At 44.3% G+C, this 12,343-nt stretch overlaps 1 protein-coding gene across 2 annotated transcripts in view; it reads right to left on the reverse strand.

The window, feature by feature from the left end:
- The window catches only part of LOC132875583 (myotubularin-related protein 3), a 58,069-nt gene extending 49,021 nt beyond the window's left edge, over positions 1-9,048 (reverse strand). The window contains exon 1 of one of the 2 annotated variants that reach the window (XM_060912465.1): positions 8,878-9,048. The gene's annotated coding sequence lies outside the window, so the exon portion shown is untranslated. The remainder of the gene's footprint in view (positions 1-8,877) is intronic. The other variant, XM_060912466.1, reaches the window with a different exon arrangement.
- Between the last annotated feature and the right edge of the window lie 3,295 nt (positions 9,049-12,343).

The following is a 12,343-nucleotide window of genomic DNA, read 5'->3' on the forward strand; positions in this document are numbered from 1 at the left end:
CAAGTTGTGGAAACATTCATCAGGAAAATGCTTCCGACAAACATACACCGTCTTAGGTAGACTCGACGGCGTATTATTGAAGTAAATAAAATTAAGCCACTGCGTCTTCAGGGGCTCTCCCGTCGGCAGTAAAAACAGACTCCTTTCTGTGTTGTCACATCCATGTACAGCGCAACTTCCATGTTTAGCTCGCTGAGGTGATGCCATGTTGTGTCCTCTATGGTCTCCTCACTACAACTGGGCGGGCAATTCATACAGTGGGTGGGAATCCGGGGGGGGCATGGGGATCATCTCCCTTGCTGACGTAGGCAAGGGAAGAGTTTATCAACGCGCCGTTTTGACGCCCCATTCTCAAATGTTGGGCATAGTTTGGTTTACACATTATGAAATTTCTAGCCACTGGGGTGACTTAAGGAGGTCAGAGGAACTCATTTTAACGTTAAAAAAACCTCAAAGTGAATTTCATGCCATGGGACCTTTAAGATGTTTAGGCTTTATTCGGATAGATGCAATTGAAGTTTGTGACTTGAACAGTACTACAACTGCTCAGGCTTGAGTCTCAAAGTCACATATTTAAAAAAAAAAAAAAAAAAAAGCCACTAACAATTTGAATATTAACCTCAAATTATTAGCACATGCCCAAGATAATGAAGTGAAAACTGAAATTGAGTTTAAACATTTCATTGTCACGCTAGACTTTTTCCACTTTAACAGGTTTCCTACGTTGCCAACACCTTTTGACTGCCAATAAGCTTTGACCTGTGCTTCATCCCTACTCAGAGACCGATGTGGCAGCACTTTAGTGCTCTAATCTGTCCAGCTCATCTATACACTGCTCAAACAGGACCGCTTCTAAAGCTTCAACTTTTACACCAGTACCACCATCAAGCTCATAAAGCTCAATCAGATCACCAACTGGCCAAGCCTCTGGTGTAACTCAGCACAACTGCGCTGTATAGCTGCAGTGCATTCTGGGATTGAGTTTGACATCTGTATTGCATTTGATTTCTCATTATAGAACACTGAACATTAGTGGAAAATGGAGAAAGAGGCTCTTGCTTTTGTTCTTCGGTACCAACCATGAAATCTGACTTCTCCCTTACAGCAGTCAGTGCGTTTACATGCACATCCAAATCGAGCTGCTGTCGGTAATCGAGCAAAGGGTCCCAGCAGGGGTGCCAGAGAAATCCAATCCTATATGCACACAAGGAAATGGAGCTATTGTGTGAGGTACATTGTGCACCCGAGCCACAGGTTGCGCTACACGCCCCATCGTGTTGGTACACTCTGTTGCCAGATTGGACGGTTTCAAGGGCATTTTGGCGGGTTATGAACATATTTTGGGCTGGAAAATGTCAGTAGTATCTGGCAACACTGGTACACTTCCGGTTGTCGTCATGAAGAGCTATTCAAGCATGTAAACAAAGTTATCAGTTCCGTGTTCTCCATTGCGCGTTTTTCTCCCGTCCATGAATTTTAATATATTCAACTCCTTAAGCTGAATGAGCATGAACTCTGTCTCCTCATTGCTCCAGAAGTGCACGTTTCTGCTCACCATTTTCTCTTCTTGGTTTGTTCCTCCTGACCTCTCCTGCTGCTCGCTACTACTGTTGTCATGCCGACCGAGGCTGTTGTGTTTCCCGCTTGTGGTCTCGTCACTCCCGGAAGGGGCAGTGCTGAAGTAAGTAGCTCGACAGGATATACACGCACCAAGTAGCTCGGCAAAAATCGCATAATCTAGGTCGTGTAGCTCGATTACGAGAAATCAAGTTCGGTTCAGTTCCAGCCTAGCTAAGGTGTATCCATGGCATTTAGAACTTCGATTTCAGTCGAGCAACGGCAGAAATTCGATTTTCTCTATGTGCATGTAAACGCACTCAGTGTCTCTCAGGCCACCACCAGTGGGCCACAAATCTCCCATAAAAAAAAAAAGTTCAAGCTAATTTTTACTCGTAGTCAGGTACAATTGCTGGGTTGCATCCGACGTCACATCCGTCTCATTAAGCTATGGTCATACTACAGCACGCGATGCTTTATCGATGAAACTGAGGCATTTTTGGTGGTGATCTACATGTGGGCTAAAAGTTGTGGTCGCACAGCATGCAAACACTTGACTGTCATGCCTTTGCATGCTCAAGTCTGGCACAGCTCAAGCATTTACACACGCTCATGGTGTGCATTCTTGGAACCCAGTCATTATGGGAAACACCTGATACTGATTTGAGCACAATCAGCAAATACGGACACTTTTCACAGAGGCCAAGTATCACTGTCTTGTTTGTTTCCAGCCATGTTTACAACATTAAGTACTCCGCTTTAGGATTCTGTTTTTGTAACCATCACACCTGCTAATAAAACGCTCTTCCTGCACTTCGATCCGTCTACCTTGCGTCCTGATCCCCAGATCTTTAACCCAGCCGGCTGGACATAAGAAGTTGTATGCCTCCAAGTTCTTCCAGGTTTTTAATCCATGTAGAACCATGTCTGCAGCACCAGGTAGTTTGAGATGTCAGAGAACTCAACGGATGGATTATTTTCCAACACGTAGGAAAAATCCTTCTGTTAGTGTGCAAGGATCTAATCCCATGGAGTGGTTTCTATATCGACTTCTTGGTTTTAATAACTTGCTTGTTTGCTGTACAAACACATGGCAATAAGTTCTTGTGTTAATTGAGCAGACTCCACGTTGGGATCATTAATCCCTTTTGACAGAGAAAGCCTTGCATGCATGGTTTTATGTCAGCTTCCGGCACATCCATACAGTTTTAAATACAATACCTACAATTAAAAACAATTTGCCTTTATTGCATTTATTTAATTCCTGGGCTCCCATCTGTAATAGGGAGTGACACTGCATCCCATTAATACATTTTGCAATAGATTATTAGATTCTAATAGAATAGATGACCCAAAATAAGTGGGGATTTTTTTTTTTTTTTTAAATGGGCCCCGACTTGTAACAAGTATGAACAGATGGGCCTCAAAACAGAAAAAGGTTGAGAACCCCTGCCTTACAGTACCAGTCAGAAGTTCAATTAGTTATTAATTTAAAAAAAAAAAAGAGTCACTCCATGTATTAAAATAATGATCAATATCAACTCTTTACTTAGTTGAACAGTTCTTGACCTATGGATTACTGTTGTGGAACAGGGCCATTTACCGTTTGAGCCCAAACACATTAAAGACCCCGTCCACACGTAGCCGGGTATCTGCTAAATCGAAGATATTTTTCTACGTTTTGGCCTGTCATCCACATGAAAACACATCAAAAACGAATATTTAAAAAAAACTCCGGGCAAAGTGAAGATTTTTGAAAACTCCGTGTATGCCTTTTCGTGTAGACAGAGATAACCGGAGGTTTGCGTTTTAGAACGTCACAATCTGTGCCAAAAAAAATGACAACAAATCTGCCCTGACGTCAAACGTGCGACCTTTGTTTACTGCAGAAGCCAGATTAAGCATGGACTTAAGCTAGCCGCACACTACGGCGATCCACGCGGTACCAAACCGACCCATTTCAGAGCCGACTCCCGACAGGGCACGCACATATCCCCCGACTGTTTACGAGTGCAGTCGCGATTGAAGCGACACGTGACAACTTAATAGCTTTGTGATTGGCTATTGGATATAGTTACTGTTAAATCCAACACTTGAAGATGCTACAGGCTGAATTACAAATGACAACACGGAATATGTAGCGCACTATCTAGGCTGCATGAGCTATTATTTCCAACCTTAAATAGTGCACTTATATAGGGGAGTTAAAGCGATTTGGAATTCAGCCACACAACTTGAGCAGAGTGGCTTTCCAGCCCACTGTGTCTATGGATAAAGCTTCAGTCTATGGAATTACAGTATATACCTGCATTAGGTGCTACCAACACGCATTTCTCGCGCTAGAAATTGTGTTTAATGATGTCACGTGTTATATGCGAAAGATATGATTGGCTATTGCTAGCGACTCTCGCCGATCAGTCTGGCTCCCGATTAGTTTTTAGAAATCAGCTGTGAGATGAGTCGGGACCATCGAAAACTAGTCTTTACGCCTGACTCGCGACTTCAGTTGGCTCGGTACGCTGAAAATCGGCGTAGTGTGCGGCTAGCTAAAGAGTAATGGATCGGAGTAGTGCCTTGAAAGCGTTATTGTGCAGGTGCTATTTACATGTTTAATTTTAGAAGCCCAACTACTGCTCCAAGAGCACAGGCGATGTGATTAGGGGGTAGGATTTGGGGAAATAATGCCATCTACAGGTTTGGAATGCTTATGAATGTGATTGAAAACGCAGATGTTCGGTTATGTGTGGAAGGGATTTTTTTCGAAGACGAAGTGGTGTGGATAAAACATTTTTAAACGGAGGGGGGGAAAATGTTCGGTTTTAAAAATACCCGGCTACGTGTGTACATGGCATAAGAAAGAAGGAAATTACTCCACTAATTAACTTGAGGCACCTGTTAATTAAAAAGCTTTCCAGGTAACCACCTCATGATAAGGTATTAGGCAGAGACCCGTCCACCCGTAAATTTGACGGGCGATTGCCGATTTTAACGGGCAAGTATACACACAGACGGATACTGAAACGGACGATAATGCCGAAAATTTTCGCACATGAATACTCCCACATGTCATCGGATAAATCCAGTTATGTTCCGCCCACACACGGACTGGCCATCGGGAGTAGCGGGAGTTTTCCCGGTGGGCCGGTGGTTCAGTGTGGGCCGGCGGAGAAAAAAAAAAAAAAAAAAAAAAAACAGTTGCGCGCTGGCCTTTAATATGATAAGCAATGTTAACAGTTTCTTTAACAAACTGTTAACATTGCTTATTACAGTTGTGCGCTGGCCTTTAATATGATAAGCAATGTTAACAGTTTGTTAAAGAAACTGTTAACATTGGTTATCATATTAAAGGCCAGCGCGCAACTGTTTTGTTTTTTTTCTCCGCCGGCCCACACTGAACCACCGGCCCACCGGGAAAACTCCCGCTACTCCCAATGGCCAGTCCGTGTGTGGTTCCGCCATCATTTACAAATCGTAAGAAACACAGTTTAATACGAAAAATACTGAAAACTTGAAATGAAAAATCAGAATATTTCATCGCTTCCGCCATTTTGGCCCGCACTGAATCTTGTAACATGCGGACTGAATAAATCGCGAATTCTGATTGGTCAAAAATTGCCAAACACCCTGCGTTGTAGTTTCCTCTTTCTTGGTGGGAGAACCGCATTTTTTTTTGCTGACTCACTCTTCTGGATCAAGATGAATCCCAACAAACGCCCCAAATTGAATATTACAAAAATTGATTCGTTTTTCCACAAAAAGACAGAAAAGGTATGTGTGATACATTGATTAACAAGGGGGTTTCATGGGGGTATGGTAAAATAGAATACTGTTGTTTTTTTTTTATTAAATACTGTAACTAGATCAAAAGATTATATACAATTCATTGTTGTTTATTTTCTTTTCACTTTTGTTACCAAATCAAACACCATACATACATCTGATACATTCAGGAGTGAAACTGAAAAAAATACAAAGTAAAAATATGCAATATTTCTGATCAAAAATTACACGCCATTTCACCCTGAAAATGTCCTAGAATGCAGGAAATGAAGTCTAAATTTCAAAAATTTTCTGGGGGGGCATGCCCCCACACCCCCCTAGAGGGACTTCGCGCCTGCGGCGCTCGTCTTCGCACCTGCGGCGCTCATCAGGATTATATAAAATATTATTTTTGACTGGTAATTTTCTTTTTCTGCCTAATACCCTACCTCATGAAGCTGGTTAAGATAATGCCAAGTGTGCAAAGCATCAAGGTAAACGCTGGCTACTTTGAAGACTCTAAAATAGGAAACATTTAACACTTTCCCACGTTATTTCACAGTTCCGATGTCTTCAGCATTGTTCTACAGTGTAGGAAAGTCAAGATACAGAAAAACCTATGAATGAGCAGCCAAAATTTGACTAGTACCTTAAAGGAGATACACAGAACCATGGCCTCACTTTCATTTATAAATGCCTTGAGACCTCAAGAATGGCACAGGAATAGTTTTAAGCGCCAAAAATAAATCTAATAGTAATTTTTACAATTAAAGTGATTCATATAGGTAGCGGTCTGAGTGAATGACCTTGACATCCGTAACATCAGAGCAGGAAGTGTATCGGACTCGTCGCCATTTCCGCTATACTAAAACACAGAGCTGACTGCAACTCTGATCCTCTATTTTGAGCTAATTTATCGCCATGCCATGTAGCTGTGTTGCTGGTGGGTGCAGCAACATGACAGAAGGTGGATTTGTGTCACATTCATGGCCCAAGAACGTTAAACTGCAAAGATCTGGATGCGTTTTGCAAGAAGTTCACAGGCACATTGGGCACCTACGAAGTGGTCTCTCCTCTGCACGTTTTACTGAAGACTCGTACGAGACCTCCGATCTGTTGGAGCATTGGCTACAAACCTGTACTGAAAGAGGGTGCAGTACCAACAATTAAATAAAACAAGAAAAGGAAAGTTTTTTTTTTTTTTTTAAAAAGGAAACCAAGTTCAGTTGGATCAGTTCTCATGGAGTGAGAGCCGAGGGTTGTTGCTAAAACCTGGGATAGAACAGGACGAGATTTCCCCGTGGTTGTTGCTAAAACCAGTGACATCCCATCCCAGGTTTTAGTAATTGCCTGAGCTGTAATAGCAGAGTACTCAGTAAGGAGAAAGTGGAGAATGAATGGAGCAGCCGTCTAATTTCTCCACTGGATATTGCTGCCATCTCACCCTTGTGGAAGCAAATGAACAGAAAACTGAACGAACAAAGTCAGATTGTTTCAAAAAATAAAATCAGCCTTCAAGAAGTGAGAGCACAGATAGGTAAGATACGACTCATTTGGATACAAATGAACAGGTTTACCTGCATTTAGATGAATACATGTAACTTGTGTTTAAGTTACCGGTATAAGATTTAATTTGCTTCAGCATGTAATCATCTCAGATCATCTGATTAATTAGCCTTTTACATTTTATCAGTGAAAATTGCATGCATGTTGCACAACACCCATCCTGTTTTAATGAGAGTCAACCCACAATCAGTCTCAGTTGAGCAAGTCAGTAACGGGATTTCTTACCTTCACCATCAGTTATATGACTTGGTCTATAGCTGTAAAAGGCCTCGGCCTTAAAACCGGTTACCGCTGTGACATCACACACTAAGGGCTGGCTGGCTCAGCGCAGCAGCTCAAATGCCAACTTTGTGGTTGATTTTAACTCATTCCCATTTATGCAAGATAAGAATCAAGGGTGGAGATACTACCCACTCAAATTTATTTAAAAAAAAAAAAAAAGTTGATGACCTATTAAACCTAGAGTAGATAACACTGGAGACACCAATAATGGTAAATTAGATTCTCATCTCATTATCTGTAGCCGCTTTATCCTTCTACAGGGTCGCAGGCAAGCTGGAGCCTATCCCAGCTGACTACGGGTGAAAGGCAGGGTACACCCTGGACAAGTCGCCAGGTCATCACAGGGCTGACACAGACACAGGCAACCATTCACACTCACACCTACGGTCAATTTAGAGCCACCAGTTAACCTAACCTGCATGTCTTTGGACTGTGGGGGAAACCAGAGCACCCGGAGGAAACCCACGCGGACACAGGGAGAACATGCAAACTCCACACGGAAAGGCCCTCGCCGGCCACGGGGCTCGAACCCAGGACCTTCTTGCTGTGAGGCAACAGTGCTTAAACTAGATTCTGAAAGCTTAAAAAAAAAAAAAAAAAATCCTCTTCAGCCTTCCCTCCAAAACACATGAACGCACACTGCCCGACTACTGCTGGAGGATATGAGAGCATCCTTGCCATAACCAACCCTCGTGTCTCACTCACATGTAACGAAACACCCAACATTATCATAATGAATTCAAAACACGGTTACTGTAAAGTACTCACTAGCTTTAGTTATGTGTATCTAACCTTGGGGGGAATCCACAAAGCAGGTAGACCATCTAAAAATCATCTCATTCAGACCCAGTGAAGTGACTGGACAGGCTTTAAAACAGCCCTGACTGCCACAGATTACTCTTTTTCCTGTTATGCCTTGCTGTCAGGATTTTAAGATAATTTCAAGAAATGATCAGCTGCACCTGAAATAAATTGCCCACCCTGGCTTTAAACACCAGATCAAATGTCCTTCTGTGAGCTAGGAACAGCACCAACCACTAACACACACACACACAGGAATAAAGAAAATACTTTTTTTAAAAACCAAACAAATTAGGACCACAGTCACAAACATTTAGGAAGTGTTTAAAGTCATATTAGTGTGTTTAAATAGCATCAGTGGCTCAGAAAAGTGGCAAATTGCCCCCCTGTGTTACCCCTAAAGCCACGCCCAGGGGCAGAAGCTGCAACTAGAGATAAATTAGTAGCGTCCTGTAAAACATGGCTGGTTCATGTGATTAAAACAAAACTGGCTGCATTTTCCTTGTGTGTGTGTGTGTGTGTGTGTGTGTGCAGTCCTGCTAGCTAACTAATGCTAAAGTATCACCGCTACCAAAGAGATTTAAACAAAACGCAGAGCTAGCACTTTTTAAAAGAAAAAAAAAAGTCTCATCTCTGCAACCAAGCTGCTCGTTTGTTTCTTTAAATAACCAAAACATTGCATTTAGCATGTTTAGCTAGCTCCATGCGCGGCTGTCACGGCTAGCCCAGTCTCAGAACACGCACACTGCTCCACCCGGGAGTCAATCCCCAAGCCCCCACACGGAGCTGCTGTCGGGGTTTAGTGCGGGTTTAGTCGCAACCTTGTGTTCTTGTTGTGGTTCAGAGGAGGGCGGAACCCCGTCAAACAGGCCGAGTAGGCCTCACACAAACACCCTGCTCATTCCGACTCACCTCAGCGCTATCCTTTCCACTCACACCCGGGTCTGTGCAGCTCTTTCGACGATATAAACAAAACCATCAAACAAAAACTACGCGCTCTCAGGAGCCACACACACTCTCTCTCTAATCAGCCATCGTTCAACTCTCTTTTAACTGCTGCGGAGTGTGGCACGTGACGTCATCACGCACCACGTCAAGACGTCCTCCGAAGTGTAGTCGACGTCAGGACGTGCGCGCGCGACTTACGTTGTAAACAAACGAGCGTGGCGGTGTGTCGGTCCTGATCGTGCGATTTCGGCTCTGTTCAGTGAGCTCGGCTCAGCACACCGACTCTTTTAAGTTTGTTTCCCCCCCAACACCAGCAAAAGTTGTTGATCTTTGACTATCAGTCGTAATACTCGTTGTGATAAAAAACAGTACGAGAGAGAAATAAGGTGTTACAGGTTTGCATGAATTGCACCAATCGCTGTTATTAATACCTAATTACTTCATATAATTACAGTTGCACGGCTTCTATAAACAGCTATGAATTTTCAGTGTCACAGGATCTATTTGTCCCCATTTCTTGACGGTTCAGAAACGCGAGTCGGTTCCCAGCGGAAGAGCTGACTCTTTGAGTCGGCTCGCATTTCTTAACGTTTCGGAAAGCGAGTCGGTTCCCGGCAGAAGAGCCGAGTCAAAGAGTCGACTCGCATTTCTTAATGTTTCAGAAATGCGAGTCGGTTCCCAGCGGAAGACCCGACGCTCATTTCTAAATGTTTCAGAAACACGAGTCGGTTCCCAGCGGAAGAGCCGAGTCAAAGAGTCGACTCGCATTTCTTAACGTTTCAGAAATGCGAGTCGGTTCCCAGCGGAAGAGCCGAGTCAAAGAGTCGACTCGCATTTCTTAACGTTTCAGAAACGCGAGTCGGTTCCCAGCGGAAGAGTCGACTCTCATTTCTTAATGTTTCAGAAACACGAGTCGGTTCCCAGCGGAAGAGCTGACTCTTTGAGTCGGCTCGCATTTCTTAACGTTTCGGAAAGCGAGTCGATTCCCGGCGGAAGAGCCGAGTCAATGAGTCGACTCGCATTTCTTAACGTTTCAGAAATGCGAGTCGGTTCCCAGCGGAAGACCCGACTCTCATTTCTTAAAGTTTCAGAAACGCGAGTCGATTCCCAGTGGAAGAGCCGAGTCAAAGAGTCAGCTCGCATTTCTTAAAGTTTCAGAAATGCGAGTCGGTTCCCAGCGGAAGAGCCGAGTCAAAGAGTCGACTCGCATTTCTTAACGTTTCAGAAACGCGAGTCGGTTCCCAGCGGAAGAGTCGACTCTCATTTCTTAATGTTTCAGAAACACGAGTCGGTTCCCAGCGGAAGAGACGACTCTCATTTCTTAATGTTTCAGAAACACGAGTCGGTTCCCAGCGGAAGAGCCGAGTCAAAGAGTCGACTCGCATTAAATATCTCAGAAATGCGAGTCGATTCCTAGTGGAAGAGCCGACTCGCATTTTTTAAAGTTTCAGAAACGCGAGTCGATTCCCAGTGGAAGAGCCGAGTCAAAGAGTCAGCTCGCATTTCTTAAAGTTTCAGAAACGCAAGTCGGTTCCCAGCAGAAAGGCCGAGTCAAAGAGTCGGCTCGCATTTCTTAAAGTTTCAGAAACGCGAATCGTTTCCCAGCAGAAGAGCCGAGTTAAAGAGTTGACTCGCATTTCTTAAAGTTTCAGAAACATGAGTCGGTTCCCAACAGAAAGGCCGAGTCAAAGAGTCAACTCGCATTTCTTAACATTTCAGAAACGCGAGTCAGTTCCCAGCGGAAGGGCCGAGTCAAAGAGTCAACTCACATTTCTTGACGTTTCAGAAATGCGGGTCGATCCCCACCAGAAAGGCCGAGTCAAAGAGTCGGCTCGCATTTCTTAAAGTTTCAGAAATGCGAGTCGGTTCCCAGCGGAAGAGCCGAGTCAAAGAGTCGACTCGCATTTCTTAAAGTTTCAGAAACGCGAGTCGTTTCCCGGGGAAGAGCCCAGTTAAAGAGTCGACTCGCATTTCTTAAAGTTTCAGAAACGTGAGTCGGTTCCTAACAGAAAGGCTGAGTCAAAGAGTCAGTTCGCATTTCTTAATGTTTCAGAAACGCAAGTCGGTTCCCAGCGGAAGGGCCGAGTCAAAGAGCCACCTCACATTTCTTAATGTTTCAGAACTGCGAGTCGGTTCCCAGGGGAAGAGCCACCTCAAAGAGCCAACTCACATTTCTTGACATTTCAGAAACGCGAGTCTGTTCCCAGCAGAAGATCCAAGTCAAAGAGTCGACTCGCATTTCTTGACGTTTTCAGAATGCGAGTCGGTTCCCAGGAGAAGAGCCGACTCAAAGATCCACCTCGCATTTCTTGACGTTTCAGAAACACAAGTCGGTTCCCAGCAGAAGAGCCAACTCAAAGCGTCGACTCACATTTCTTAATGTTTCAGAAACGCGAGTCAGTTCCCAGCGGAAGGGCCAAGTCAAAGAGTCAGTTCGCATTTCTTAATGTTTCAGAAACGCGAGTCGGTTCCCAGGGGAAGAGCCGACTCAAAGAGTCGACTCGCATTTCTTGACGTTTCAGAAACACAAGTCGGTTCCCAGCAGAAGAGCCAACTCAAAGCGTCGACTCGCATTTCTTAATGTTTCAGAAACGCGAGTCGGTTCCCAGCAGAAAGGCCAAGTCAAATAGTGGGCTCACATTTCTTAACGTTTCAGAAAAGCGAGTTGGTTCCCAGCAGACGTGCCGGGTCAAAGAGTCGACTCACATTTAACATCTCAGAAATGAGAGTCAGTTCCCAGTGGAAGAGCTGAGTCAAAGAGTCGACTCGCATTTCTTGACGTTTCAGAAATGTGAGTCGGTTCCCAGTGGAAGAGCCGACTCAAAGAGCCACCTCGCATTTCTTAATGTTTCAGAAACGCGAGTCGGTTCCCGGCAGAAAGGCCGAGTCAAAGAGTCGACTCTCATTTCTTGACGTTTCAGAAATGTGAGTCGGTTCCCAGTGGAAGAGCCGACTCAAAGAGCCACCTCGCATTTCTTAATGTTTCAGAAACACGAGTCAGTTCCCAGCAGAAGGGCCGAGTCAAAGAGTCAGCTCGCATTTCTTAATGTTTCAGAAACGCGAGTCGGTTCCCAGGGGAAGAGCCGACTCAAAGAGTCGACTCGCATTTCTTGACGTTTCAGAAACACAAGTCGGTTCCCAGCAGAAGAGCCGACTCAAAGCGTCGACTCGCATTTCTTAATGTTTCAGAAACGCAAGTCAGTTCCCAGCGGAAGGGCCGAGTCAAAGAGTCAGCTCGCATTTCTTAATGTTTCAGAAACGCGAGTCGGTTCCCAGGGGAAGAGCCGACTCAAAGAGTCGACTCGCATTTCTTGATGTTTCAGAAACACAAGTCGGTTCCCAGCAGAAGAGCCAACTCAAAGCGTCGACTCGCATTTCTTAATGTTTCAGAAACGCGAGTCGGTTCCCAGCAGAAAGGCCGAGTCAAATA

Source organism: Neoarius graeffei, chromosome 28 (genome assembly GCF_027579695.1).
Source record: "Neoarius graeffei isolate fNeoGra1 chromosome 28, fNeoGra1.pri, whole genome shotgun sequence".
Taxonomy (NCBI): Eukaryota; Metazoa; Chordata; class Actinopteri; order Siluriformes; family Ariidae; genus Neoarius; species Neoarius graeffei.